This window comes from Rutidosis leptorrhynchoides, chromosome 2 (genome assembly GCF_046630445.1).
Source record: "Rutidosis leptorrhynchoides isolate AG116_Rl617_1_P2 chromosome 2, CSIRO_AGI_Rlap_v1, whole genome shotgun sequence".
NCBI lineage: Eukaryota > Viridiplantae > Streptophyta > Magnoliopsida > Asterales > Asteraceae > Rutidosis > Rutidosis leptorrhynchoides.
Window position 1 is genome coordinate 539967560 of NC_092334.1, and position 15977 is coordinate 539983536.

The window sequence follows — 15977 nt, forward strand, 5'->3', positions numbered from 1 at the left end:
GGTCCCCGGCAGCGGCGCCAAAAATACTTGATGTTATGCGAGGTGTATATAAAATAGTTATTAATTTTAGCAGAAAACACTATTAAATACGATACAATTTTACACAAGATATTTATTTATTTATAGAATGGATATACTTAAACCTTGCTACAACACTTATAGGCAGTGTACCTAATCGTACAGTAGTGTAGTTTTTAGTAAGTCCGGTTCGTTCCACAGGGAAATCTTTAAACAAAGCTCAACGCTATATTAGTTTACCTTTATTAAAAATACAAATATATATATAAGTAATATTATTATAAAGGGGGGTTTTTACCGTTTAATGACCGGTTTGTCGATTTTAAGATTTTAGTCGCAGTTAAAACCTAATGTAAAATATAAAATAAATACAAGACTTAAATTAAAGCGTAAAGTAAATAACGATAATGAAATTGCGAATAATAAAAGTGCGATAAAATAAAATTGCGATAATTAAAAAGTACGATAATTAAAAGTGCGATTAAATAACAATAAATAAAAGTGCGATAATTAGAAGTGCAATTAAATATAAAATAAAGGAAATTAAATATGAAATAAAAGAATTATGCTTATTTAAACTTCCGTAATCATGATGTTTGACGTGTTGATTTTAGTTTTATGCCCATGGGTTAATTGTCCTTTGTCCTGGATTATTTAATATGTCCGTCTGGTTTTTGTCCATAACAGTCCATCAGTCATAAATATAAATTGCAAGTGTCCTTGTCAAATTATTATTATACCCGAAGTTAAATATTCCAACTAATTGGGGATTCGAATTGTAACAAGGTTTTAATACTTTGTTTAATGAATACACCAGGTTATCGACTGCGTGTAAACCAAGGTTTTACTACTTTGTTAACAATTACACCAATTACCCTTGAATGTAATTTCACCCCTGTTTTAATTATTCTAGTGGCTATTAATCCATTCCCGTGTCCGGTTAAATGAACGATTATTCGTACATATAAATACCCCGCCCATCGTGTCCGATCGAGTGTATATGGTAATTTATAGGGACGCCCAATTGTACATCTTTATATTAACATTAACAAACTTTCATTTAGTTAAACAAATATAAAGCTCATTAATAGCCCATAGTCTAATTTCCACAAGTGTCGTTCTTTTGTCCAAACCCCAATTATGGTACAAAGCCCAATTACCAAATTTTAGTAATTAGCCCAACATCATGATTACTTCGTTTTAAATAAGCATAATAATAACTTAGCTACGAGACATTAATGTAAAAAGGTTGAACATAACTTACAATGATTAAAAATAGCGTAGCGTTACACGGACAGAATTTCGACTTACACCCTTACAACATTCGCTAACATACCCTTATTATTAGAATTATAATTAAAATTAAAATTAAAATATAAATTATATATATATATTACGTATATATTGAGAGAGAGATAGATATTGAATATGAAATTTGATCAGAATTCGGTTTGCTTTATAGCCAGAGTTGAAATTTGGGGCTCCGCGACTCGCGGCAAAATCCCCTTCAAACTCCGCGAGTCGCGGAGGATGTATTTACAGCTCAGTCCTTGGAGTTTTCTCTGCCGACGGTTTTTTATATATAAATATAATATATATATAATTAATATAATTAATTATATATTATATTATATTTATATACATAGTTAACTTGTAATTTTTAGTCCGTTGCGTCGAGCGTTAAGAGTTGACTCTGGTCCCGGTTCCGGATTTTCGAACGTCCTTGCGTACAATTTTATATTTTGTATTTTGCGTTTTGAATCTTGTACTCTTGTAATTTCGAGACGTTTCTTATCAATAATTGGAACCTTTTTGATTGTCTTTTGTACTTTTGAGCTTTTTGGTCGTTTGCGTCTTCAATTCGTCGAATCTGTCTTTTGTCTTCACCTTTTATTATTTAAACGAATATCACTTGTAAATAGAACAATTGCAACTAAAAGCTTGTCTTTCTTGAGGAATAATGCTATGAAATATATGTTCGTTTTTAGCATTATCAATATACCTATGCATATGACCGCACACACACCACATCTAGCTCGATCCTTGTCGCACATCCTTGCTTGACTTGACTTGAAACCGTAATAGTGGTCACGACTCACTATTACGCTCACATGCCGTGCCATGCTCAAACGTATCACAACCATCTTGCTCAATGTCCAAAATAATAACACATGATTAGTATGTCATAACATAAGCATAGTTAGTCCACCTATGCACCAAAGAACAAAGCAAAACCCGCACCGACCCGTAGTCCAACAAGTCCCGCATATAATACAACAACACAAAAGTCTAAGTCTAGGCGCCTATCTCAAGTCACCTAAATCCCTTAGACCATGCTCTGATACCACTTGTAACGACCCAAACCAAACCACGAACAACCCGCGTAAAATGTGAAATAAAATTTTTTTTGTGCTGTTCAGTTGGTGGCGCGGCGCGCCAGGTATTCGCGCGGCGCGCAGAATCACCTGGACAGCCCGCTGTCTCCGGAAGTCAATTACACGAAAATGTTTGACCTTTTCCCGACATAATTAGACAAAACGCTTTCAACCTCATACTCATACATGTAAAACTAACACGTTCCATTAATAAAATTAGTTTTAAAAAGCGGGGCCCACACGACCCAAATTACAAGTTTAATACATAACGCGAATTTCGACCACAAAAAGTTTATATGCCAAACGACACATCGAGCATGGTGTTTGGGGTTAAACTACCCAAGTGTCATAACCCGTCCTTAACCATAAGAACGTGTTAGATAACGTATGATTTCATTGCGAGGTATTGACCTCTATATGCGACATTTTTTTAAAGAAAAACTGCATATATTATACATTACAAACCATGATCCTTATTTTTGATACAAGCTTTGGACAAAATAAAGATGATTATTGTTTAGCGATAATCTTCGACTTACAAACTTTACAAATGATAATAACAACCCGATTTCTAGCATATTTTACAACACAAGTTCTTGGATATGCAGTCTTATTTTTGACACAAATATGCGTACGCAAGATCCTGCTTAGATTCAACATGATGCAGCGGAAGCTTCTAATTATCACCTGAGAATAGACATGTTTAAAACGTCAACATAAAGTTGGTGAGATATAGGTTTAGTGCCGGCAGCAATATATATATATAGACCACAAGATTTCGTATATAAACAGTTTAATAAAAATATTCTAAGTGGTTGAGCACTTGGTAACCATACTTAACATTTAATCACGTCGCATATTCCCTTTATTATGAAATCTTACTACACCGTACCAAGTGTAGTCACGAAACGAAGTACTGTGCAACCGTTGAATACTGGTCGTCCAGTCCGGTTGGGGTTGTCAGGCCCGATAGATCTATCAACAGGATTCGCGTTTACAATACCGCTGTAAATAACAGTTACCAAGCTACAGGGAAGTATGCCAGTGGTACAAATCAACGTAGAATATATTTTTCAGTTACTTGTGTCCATATCGTAAAACATAAAATACATGTATTCTCATCCCGAAATATTTAGAGTTTAAAAGTGGGACTATATACTCACTGTTGTCTTGAAGATATATATAATTTGACTTGGTCTCCGGTTGATATCACGAACCTATCCATATATAAAATATCAATACCTTTTCTTTTTAAACAAACGTCACATATATATACTTGTTATACTTTTAATACTTTGAATAATTCCTTAGTCCGTAGTTAGCAGTTCGTTGTTAGTAATTCAATTTTAATGGTTCATTTTTAGATGTTTAATATACCCGCAATGAAATAAATAAAACCCCCTAACGAAATAAATAAAACCCCATCGTATATGTATTGGTCGAGATTAATCTTGACCCACGGTACCGGTGTTGTCAAATGACGTGTTGCGTACATAAAGTACCGGTGTTGTCAAATGACGTGTTGCGTACAAACATGAGATCTTATGATTAATCTTCTCGTGTTGTTTGCGGGTGATCCTGAACCATATAAAATTGAATTATAAGTACATATATATAAAATATCATGTTATCTTAGAAATATGTGATTTTATTTAATTTTTCCCAATTAATCCCGAAGTTAAACAAGTCTTAGATATCCGATCTCGTTTTGGTCATAGTTTCTTCGTTACAACTCCGTTTTCGTTGATTCAACTTGTCACTTCCTTGGATCGAGTCCCTCTTTAAGACTATGAACTATAAATACCTTAGTTTGTATTCGAAATCACAGGTCATAGGTCAAACTTTAGTGAAACTTATGAAGTTAAACATTTTCCTTTATGTAAACAACCTTAAATGATTATTTTTCTAAAAATACTTATACTTTGAATTAAATCATGAAATTTTTATGTGTTATCATATTCATATTAAAAATCATTTTTCCAGAAGATAAACTTCCAATTCAAAGTTTAAGATGGTTTTTAATTATCCAACCCAAAACAGTCCCTGGTTGCACTCCGACGTCGTAAAAACAGTTTTTAAGGTGTTCTTTGAAAAACCAAGTTATACCTTGTTAAATTAGCATGCAATTAAGTTATATTACAGGTCTTGAAGTATTTTAAAAGTTAAGTTAGAAGGATCTATTTAGTTTGCAAACAAGTTTGAAAACTTTCAAACTATGTTCTTGTTGTTAAAATTTTATACCACAAAATAAGATAGCTATATATATATGAATCGAATAAGGTTATGAACATAGTTACTACCTCAAGTTCCTTGGACAAGGTTGCTGTAAAAGAGGAGTAAGAACCTAGAACAAAAAGGGTGATGGAATTGGATGAAAGATTGGAAGTAAGTTTGTGTTCTTGGAAGGATTCTTGAAGTGTTTTTGTAAGGGTTTTCTTATGGTGATTAAGTGATGTTTTTGAAGCTAAATGATGGGGAAAATGCTTGGAGATGATCAAGTATGAAGTTAAGAGTATTTTGAGAGAGAAATGGGAGTGTAAGTATGAGAAAATGGGGTGAAGAAATGGTGTGCATGCATAAAAACGTTTTTAGGTTATAAAGGAAAAAAAAGATACCTAACTTTGTTTTCTTGCTAAATAATTCATGCTACTTGAAAAATGGTTGGTTCCACATGTTTCTTAATCATTTAAGGCTGCTAAAGAGCAGATTTTTATTGGTATATACCAATAGTAAATACATCTAGAAGCTGCGTATGATACGGGTACATATACTCTAGGTATACGTATAGAAATCTTTGAGGAAACGGAACGAGGATTCAAATATAGCTATCTTTTGTAAATATACTTATATTGTTTTATGTATGTAAGCCCTTTAAAAGTGATAAAATACATATCTATACGATGCATGTATAAGTAATATAGGTTATAAGTATTTACGTCGAAAAACATTACGTATAGTTATCGTTTTGAAAACTTAAGTTAGTAGTTTTAAAATATACTTATAACTTATTGTTATTAATACAAAATGAGATATTAAAACATTCTTAGATCATGTTAAATATGTATATATACATATATATACACAAACGTATAATTATCATATGTTATATAGTTCGTGATATCATCGGTCAAACTAGACGGTCAAACGTTGTGTAAACTCTTTTCGGAAATATAAATCTCGACAATTTGGATTGCTTATCATGTTGGTAAGGTTTAATTTATGTAAATATTAATCTTATAAGTATAGAACGATCGAAAAAGTGCGGGTCGTTACATTACCTCCCCGTTAAATAAATTTCGTCCCGAAATTTTAAAATTGTACCTATTTTGCGTCATCGAGAAACAAGTGTGGATACTTTTGTTTCATCTGATCCTCTCGTTCCCAAGTAAACTCAGGACCTCTTCGAGCATTCCAACGAACCTTAACGATCGGTATGTTGCTCTGCTTGAGCTGTTTAACTTCACGGTCCATGATTTCGATTGGTTCTTCGATGAACTGTAGTTTCTCATCGACATGGATTTCTTCAAGAGGAATGGTGAGATCTTCCTTTGCAAGACACTTCTTAAGGTTCGAGACGTGAAAGGTATTATGTACTCCGGCGAGTTGTTGCGGTAACTCGAGTCGATAAGCTACCGGTCCAATGCGTTCAATAATCTTGAACGGGCCTACGTACCTTGGGTTCAGTTTACCCCTTTTTGCCGAAACGTATTACACCTTTCCATGGTGACACTTTTAACATAACCATGTCACCGATCTGAAACTCTAATGGTTTCCTTCGAACATCGGCGTAGCTCTTTTGGCGACTACGGGCTGTTTTCAATCTCTCCTTGATTTGTACAATCTTCTCAGTCGTTTCGTGTATGATCTCGGGACCCGTTAATTGTCAATCTCCTACTTCATTCCAACAGATAGGAGATCTACACTTCCTTCCATACAATGCTTCGAATGGCGCAGCTCCAATGCTCGCATGATAACTATTATTATACGAGAATTCTGCTAACGGTAGATATTTATCCCATCCGTTTCCAAAATCGATCACACATGCCCTGAGCATGTCTTCAAGAGTCTGAATTGTTCTTTCACTCTGCCCGTCGGTTTGCGGATGATATGCGGTACTCATATCCAAACGAGTTCCTAGTGCCTCCTGTAGTGATTGCCAGAACTTTGAGGTAAATCTACTATCACGATCAGATATAATGGAAATAGGTATTCCATGCCTTGAAACTATTTCCTTTATATATAATCGTAATAATTTCTCCATTCTATCCGTTTCCTTTATAGGCAAGAAATGTGCAGATTTGGTAAGACGATCAACAATTACCCAAATAGTGTCGTATCCCCAGGCAGTCTTTGGTAACTTCGTGATGAAATCCATGGTAATACCGTCCCATTTCCATTCTGGGATTTCTGGTTGTTGAAGTAATCCTGACGGCTTTTGGTGTTCTGCTTTGACTTTGGAACAAGTTAAACACTCCCCAACATATGTTGCAACGTCTGTCTTTAAATTAGGCCACCAATAATGCGTCTTAAGATCTTGATACATCTTTCCAACTCCAGGATGTATCGAGTATCCTGTCTTATGTGCCTCATTCAATATCAACTTCCTTAATCCACCCAACTTCGGTACCCAAATACGGTTTGCAAAATATCGAATTCCGTCTTTCCGTATAACGAGTTGCTTCTCATACTTCTTCATTATTTCATTTCTTATGTTTTCTTTAGTAAGTGCTTCTTGTTGAACTTCTTTGATTTGTGAGTTGAGATTCATGCGAATTTTTATGTTCATCGCTCGTACTCGAATTGGTTCTCGTTCCTTTCTGCTTAGAGCATCGGCCACCACGTTCGCCTTTCCGGGATGATAACGAATTTCACAATCATAGTCGTTTATCAGCTCGACCCACCTACGTTGCCTCATGTTCAGCTGTTTTTGATCGAAAATATGTTGAAGGCTTTTATGATCAGTAAACACAGTGCATTTAACCCCATACAAGTAGTGTCTCCATATCTTCAATGCAAACACGACTGCTCCCAGTTCTAGATCATGCGTCGTATAATTCCGCTCGTGAATCTTTAATTGTCGGGATGCGTATGCAATAACTTTCTTCCGTTGCATAAGAATGCAACCAAAACCTTGTCGCGAAGCGTCACAATATATTTCAAAATCACCGTTCCCTTCTGGTAACGATAAAATAGGTGCCGTAGTCAACTTCTTTTTCAGTAATTGAAATGCACTCTCCTGCTCAGAAGTCCATTCATATTTCTTCCCTTTTTGCGTTAACGCTGTCAACGGCTTAGCTATTCGGGAAAAATCTTGAATAAACCTTCTATAATAACCGGCTAAACCCAAAAATTGGCGTATCTGCATTGGTGTCTTAGGAGTCTCCCATTTTTCAATGGCTTCAATTTTTGCTGGATCAACCTGAATTCCTTTGCTACTAACAACGTGGCCAAGAAATTGCACTTCTTTCAACCAGAAAGCACATTTAGAAAATTTAGCATATAGCTGTTCTTTTCTCAACAACTCTAATATCAACCTTAAATGCTGCTCATGCTCTTGCTCACTCTTGGAATAGATAAGAATATCATCAATGAAAACGATAACAAACTTATCTAAATATGGACTACAAACTCGATTCATGAGGTCCATGAATACAGCTGGCACATTCGTCAATCCAAACGGCATGACCAAAAATTCGTAATGACCGTAGCGTGTCCGAAAAGCAGTTTTCGGTATATCTTCTTCTTTGACACGTAATTGATGATAGCCCGATCTTAGGTCAATTTTAGAGTACACACATGATCCTTGGAGTTGATCAAATAAGTCGTCAATTCTCGGTAGTGGATATCGATTCTTGATAGTTAACTTATTTAATTCACGATAATCTATACACATTCGGAAAGATCCGTCTTTCTTCTTGACGAATAAAATTGGAGCTCCCCACGGTGAAGTACTTGGTCGTATGAATCCACGATCCAGTAATTCTTTTAACTGACTCTGAAGTTCTTTTAACTCAGACGGTGCAAGTCTATATGGAGCACGGGCAATCGGTGCAGCTCCTGGTACAAGATCTATTTGAAATTCTACAGATCTAAATGGAGGTAATCCCGGCAACTCTTCTGGAAATACTTCAGGAAAATCTCTTGCCACAGGCACGTCATTGATGCACTTCTCTTTTTCTTTCTTTTCGACTTTATTAACATGTGCTAAGATAGCATAGCACCCTTTCTTCAAGCACTTTTGAGCTTTCAAATAACTAATGAGTTTTAGCTTTGATTTACCCTTCTCTCCATAAATCATTACTGGCGTTTTATCCTTACGAGGAATGCGAATTGCCTTCTTGGCGCACACAACTTCAGCTCCTATTTTGGACATCCAGTCCATGCCGATTATTACATCAAAACTTCCTAATTCTACGGGTATCAAATCAATCTTAAATGTTTCTCCGGCTAAATTTATTTTACAATCACGGCAAATTTTATCGGCTTTAATTAGTTTACCATTAGCTAACTCAATCATGTACTTAGCATCTAGAGGTAATGATGAACAATTCAATTTAGCGTGAAAGTCTCTACACACGTAACTTCTATCAGCACCAGTATCAAATATAATAGATGCGGATAAGTTATTAATGGTAAACGTACCCGTAACAAGCTCCGGGTCTTCACATGCCTCTCTAGCATTAATAACAAATGCTCTCCCACGTGCAGGTCCGATATTCTTCTCTGGATTCGGGCACTGGCTCTTATAGTGACCTTGTTTTCCACACCCAAAACAAGTAATGGTAGCCAAAGCAGTTCTATTTGCATTGGTGGCAGGAGTTTTGGTACCATTTGTATTTGTAACGAGAGCCCTACAATCTTCAGCAAGATGACCCTTTCGATTACATTTGTTGCATACCACATTACAGTAACCAGAGTGATGTTTGTGGCATCGGTTGCATAAAGGATTTTGTCCTTTATAACCAAAGCTTAAACCACTACCCGCACCTTGCGTGTTTTCTTGTTTCTTAAAAGATTGTTGTTGGTTACCTCGATCATAATTTCCATTCCACTTTCTTTTGTTACCTGATACCTTCACATCAGTATTGGATACTTTCTTATCCATGATGACCTGATCCATTAGCTCGTTTGCCATGGTTATAGCTTCATGAATTGTCTTAGGTTTCGATGCTGTAACATTTGCCTTGACCTTTTTGGGCAAACCATCTTTGTACATTTCAATCTTCCGTTCTTCGGTTGGAACCAATTCAGGACATAGCAAAACTAATTCCATGAATCGCTGATTGTAGTTGGTGATTTCAGTACCAATAACCTTCAGACTTCGTAACTCATCTTCCAACTTCCTAACCTCGTTCCTTGGACAATATTCGTTGATTAACATTGTTTTGAATTCTTCCCACGGAGTATCATAAGCTACATCTCCTCCTACAGCCTTCACAAAATTTTTCCACCACGTGAGTGCACTATCTTGTAAAGTGCACGATGCATACTTGGTCATGTCCTTTTCAACACAACCACTGATTTTAAACACAGTCTCCATCTTTTCTATCCACCGGGTTAAACCGATCGGTCCTTCTGTTCCACTGAATGATGAGGGCTTGCAAGCTTGAAAAGTTTTGTAAGTGCACCCCACACGAGGATTTGGGTTAACTGCAGCACCTCTTGCAGCCTCGACCCATAACATTCTGTCGTTCACTCGCTGATTGATGAGTTCCTGGATTTCTTGTTCCGTCATTCGGTTCAATCGCGCCATATTCTTCTATAAGAATGAAAAGAAAATAATTATTCACATGGAATATTATAGATGTAGTGTATATTTACAGTACATTATAGCTTATTAATAATATGAACCAGGTATTATTATAAAAGCCTTTTCTTCTTATTAGCGTTTTATAATTATATCTAGGGTAGTACCTACCCGTTAATGTCCATACTTAATAGCTTAGTACAGAATCAATTACTACCATCTAAATAATACTTAACCATGGAAAATTATTGCATTTCACACTTCACTATTTTACATATGCTTATCTTACATCGAACATTAAACAAACCACACTAATAATATTATACAAAACATTATATGATCCCATGGTTTAATACGGCAGAGCATCGTTTGGTCTATTTTCTAGGACGTTTAGGTTCAAAGAATCGCTTAACGCTTATCCTGGCTGTCTGCCTATATTTTGGCTGTGGGACTGAAGAACTAGATGCCGGGATAGAACGAATAGGAATAGCGGGAATAGGGGTGGTAGTGTCTAGTGGAGTTGGTGCCACATCATCCTTATTAAACTCAGGATTTGAATTTTCTAATTCATTAGCCTTTCGTTTCTTTCCTAGTTCGAACTCGTCTTTTGTAATTTCCTGTATTTCTTCCTCGGGTTCACTTTCCTCCTCGGGTTCACTTTCCTCCTCGGGTTCACTTTCCTCCTCGGGTTCACTTTCCTCCTCGGGTTCACTTTCCAGGTTCTCTATAGTTGGTTCATCCGGAATTTGTGAGTCTTCCCCAAAGATATCATTTTCGTCATCGGATAGGTTAATGACTGGAACACCATCTGAAGATTCTGGTTCGGAGTCGCTGAATGTGATAACAAGTTTTGAGCCCGACATCTATCATACAACAACTAACCCATTAGTACTACATAATATTTACATATAAATTTTAACCAACAATGATAAGCAATGGTTTTTAAATCAGACCCGGTCAAAGTCCAGACTTACTAATGTATCCTAACGACTTATCGGTTAGACACACTAATGCAAACCTGGTTCGCTAAGACCACCGCTCTGATACCACATGTCATAACCCGTCCTTAACCATAAGAACGTGTTAGATAACGTATGATTTCATTGCGAGGTATTGACCTCTATATGCGACATTTTTTTAAAGAAAAACTGCATATATTATACATTACAAACCATGATCCTTATTTTTGATACAAGCTTTGGACAAAATAAAGATGATTATCGTTTAGCGATAATCTTCGACTTACAAACTTTACAAATGATAATAACAACCCGATTTCTAGCATATTTTACAACACAAGTTCTTGGATATGCAGTCTTATTTTTGACACAAATATGCGTACCCAAGATCCTGCTTAGATTCAACATGATGCAGCGGAAGCTTCTAATTATCACCTGAGAATAGACATGTTTAAAACGTCAACATAAAGTTGGTGAGATATAGGTTTAGTGCCGGCAGCAATATATATATATATATATATATATATATATATATATATATATATATATATATATATATATATATATATATATAGACCACAAGATTTCGTATATAAACAGTTTAATAAAAATATTCTAAGTGGTTGAGCACTTGGTAACCATACTTAACATTTAATCACGTCGCATATTCCCTTTATTATGAAATCTTACTACACCGTACCAAGTGTAGTCACGAAATGAAGTACTGTGCAACCGTTGAATACTGGTCGTCCAGTCCGGTTGGGGTTGTCAGGCCCGATAGATCTATCAACAGGATTCGCGTTTACAATACCGCTGTAAATAACAGTTACCAAGCTACAGGGAAGTATGCCAGTGGTACAACTCAACGTAGAATATATTTTTCAGTTACTTGTGTCCATATCGTAAAACATAAAATACATATATTCTCATCCCGAAATATTTAGAGTTTAAAAGTGGGACTATATACTCACTGTTGTCTTGAAGATATATATAATTTGACTTGGTCTCCGGTTGATATCACGAACCTATCCATATATAATATATCAATACCTTTTCTTTTTAAACAAACGTCACATATATATACTTGTTATACTTTTAATACTTTGAATAATTCCTTAGTCCGTAGTTAGCAGTTCGTTGTTAGTAATTCAATTTTAATGGTTCATTTTTAGATGTTTAATATACCCGCAATGAAATAAATAAAACCCCCTAACGAAATAAATAAAACCCCATCGTATATGTATTGGTCGAGATTAATCTTGACCCACGGTACCGGTGTTGTCAAATGACGTGTTGCGTACATAAAGTACCGGTGTTGTCAAATGACGTGTTGCGTACAAACATGGGATCTTATGATTAATCTTCTCGTGTTGTTTGCGGGTGATCCTGAACCATATAAAATTGAATTATAAGTACATATATATAAAATATCATGTTATCTTAGAAATATGTGATTTTATTTAATTTTTCCCAATTAATCCCGAAGTTAAACAAGTCTTAGATATCCGATCTCGTTTTGGTCATAGTTTCTTCGTTACAACTCCGTTTTCGTTGATTCAACTTGTCACTTCCTTGGATCGAGTCCCTCTTTAAGACTATGAACTGTAAATACCTTAGTTTGTATTCGAAATCACAGGTCATAGGTCAAACTTTAGTGAAACTTATGAAGTTAAACATTTTCCTTTATGTAAACAACCTTAAATGATTATTTTTCTAAAAATACTTATACTTTGAATTAAATCATGAAATTTTTATGTGTTATCATATTCATATTAAAAATCATGTTTCCAGAAGATAAACTTCCAATTCAAAGTTTAAGATGGTTTTTAATTATCCAACCCAAAACAGTCCCCGGTTGCACTCCGACGTCGTAAAAACAGTTTTTAAGGTGTTCTTTGAAAAACCAAGTTATACCTTGTTAAATTAGCATGCAATTAAGTTATATTACAGGTCTTGAAGTATTTTAAAAGTTAAGTTAGAAGGATCTATTTAGTTTGCAAACAAGTTTGAAAACTTTCAAACTATGTTCTTGTTGTTAAAATTTTATACCACAAAATAAGATAGCTATATATATATGAATCGAATAAGGTTATGAACATAGTTACTACCTCAAGTTCCTTGGACAAGGTTGCTGTAAAAGAGGAGTAAGAACCTAGAACAAAAAGGGTGATGGAATTGGATGAAAGATTGGAAGTAAGTTTGTGTTCTTGGAAGGATTCTTGAAGTGTTTTTGTAAGGGTTTTCTTATGGTGATTAAGTGATGTTTTTGAAGCTAAATGATGGGGAAAATGTTTGGAGATGATCAAGTATGAAGTTAAGAGTATTTTGAGAGAGAAATGGGAGTGTAAGTATGAGAAAATGGGGTGAAGAAATGGTGTGCATGCATAAAAACGTTTTTAGGTTATAAAGGAAAAAAAAGATACCTAACTTTGTTTTCTTGCTAAATAATTCATGCTACTTGACAAATGGTTGGTTCCACATGTTTCTTAATCATTTAAGGCTGCTAAGGAGCAGATTTTTATTGGTATATACCAATAGTAAATACATCTAGAAGCTGCGTATGATACGGGTACATATACTCTAGGTATACGTATAGAAATCTTTGAGGAAACGGAACGAGGATTCAAATATAGCTATCTTTTGTAAATATACTTATATTGTTTTATGTATGTAAGCCCTTTAAAAGTGATAAAATACATATCTATACGATGCATGTATAAGTAATATAGGTTATAAGTATTTACGTCGAAAAACATTACGTATAGTTATCGTTTTGAAAACTTAAGTTAGTAGTTTTAAAATATACTTATAACTTATTGTTATTAATACAAAATGAGATATTAAAACATTCTTAGATCATGTTAAATATGTATATATACATATATATACACAAACGTATAATTATCATATGTTATATAGTTCGTGATATCATCGGTCAAACTAGACGGTCAAACGTTGTGTAAACTCTTTTCGGAAATATAAATCTCGACAATTTGGATTGCTTATCATGTTGGTAAGGTTTAATTTATGTAAATATTAATCTTATAAGTATAGAACGATCGAAAAAGTGCGGGTCTTTACACCAAGTCTCGGTCGAACTTCCAAAAAGCTATAATCCCCGAGCCATTAATCCAAGCGAATACCTTTGCCCTTATCCAAGCCAGATCCTAAAAAGTTAAACAACGAGAGGGTAAGCTAACGCTTAGTGAATGCAATAATTATACACCTACTTGCAATACACCTACTTGCAAGCACTTATACATATACATATATAATACACCTACTTGCAAGCACTTATACAAATACCTCATACACGCTAGCAATTTACATAGCATACCATCGCAAGTATAACTCTAAACCATTCAAGAACACAAGCTAGCACAACAATATCATATATATAACCCGAATAATATAATGTACTACAATACAACGCGTAATTATGGTTAACCAATAACAGAAGGGAATGGTACTTCGAATTTCCCATCGGTGTTCGTAACAACCGTTAGTGTACAACGAAATATATCACTAACCCCTAGGCGACACGGACAACGAAATATCCGTTCAAGCAATCGTTAGTGTACAACGAAATATATCACTAACTCTTGGGCAATTTGGACAATGAAATATCCATCGTTAGTGTACAACGAAATATATCACTAACTCTTGGTGGTATAGACACGTATACCCGGCCCCATCCCCCGCCCTACAAATAGATACATTATATACACACATGTATAATCATTCCACTCACCTTACGCCTTCGGTGAATCGATAAACCAAGCTTGAAACTTCAAGGTAACACACCTATTACAATGTACACATAATCAACATCCATTCAAGTTGGTCAAACTCGCAACACTCACCATCACTAGGTCGTTTTGACCCATTTGGACACTTAACCCTAAAATTGGGTCAACTCACACCTAAAACCCTAACATTAGCCAAGATAGGTTTAAAACACATTTTAACACTAGGTTTATGCATTAATCACAAACATGAACTAACTTAGGTCCATTATGATCCATTTGACCAATTAAAGTCAACACACCCATTTCGGGTCATCCACTAACCCACACAACGCCCATTTACATATATATAGGTGTGCTAGCAATTTACTAACTAATTTAAGTTCATAAACATCAAATTAACACTTTGAAAACCCTAGTTAGTCATCTTTGAGTTTACTCGACCCAATTTCACCCAAAACCCCCAATTCACCCACAAATGGGTTTTAAGTTCATCATCTACCCCAAACCCTAACCCTTAATCAAAATAAAATCAAGAAATCAAGATTAGAGCATACCACTACCACCAAAACGTAGCTAGAGAGAAGATGAACGACTTTAAAGCTTGCACTTAGACCCGATTCGAGCTTCTTCTTCCTTATTTTGAGTTTTCTCACACTAGGATCTTACTCTCTCTAGAATAAATTGGGAGTGATAAGGGTTGTTGAAGATGGAGTAAATGAGGCTCCAACAACTGATCCCAAGCCTTAAAGTCGGATCCCAAGTGTAATTACCAAAAAGCCCTCACCCATAATTAATTAAAAAGGAAGATGAGCTGTCAGCAGCTTTTGGCGCGGCGGGCCACTGGCCCGCGCGGCACGCAGATGGCCTGGCCATAATCCTTTTCCCTTTTAAAGTATACAACGAAACCTCCACTATACAAGTAACTTAATTATACATATGTACAAGGAAAAATATTCGGGTCTTATATATATATATATATATATATATATATATATATATATATATATATATATATAGTGTAGTAATGATATTTTTAAACTATTTGTTTTTATCTAAAGAGTGTTAAAGTGAGAAACAGATGGAAGTTGTGATGTGGTCTAGCGGTTGGTGACCTGCCTCCTTTAGGGGA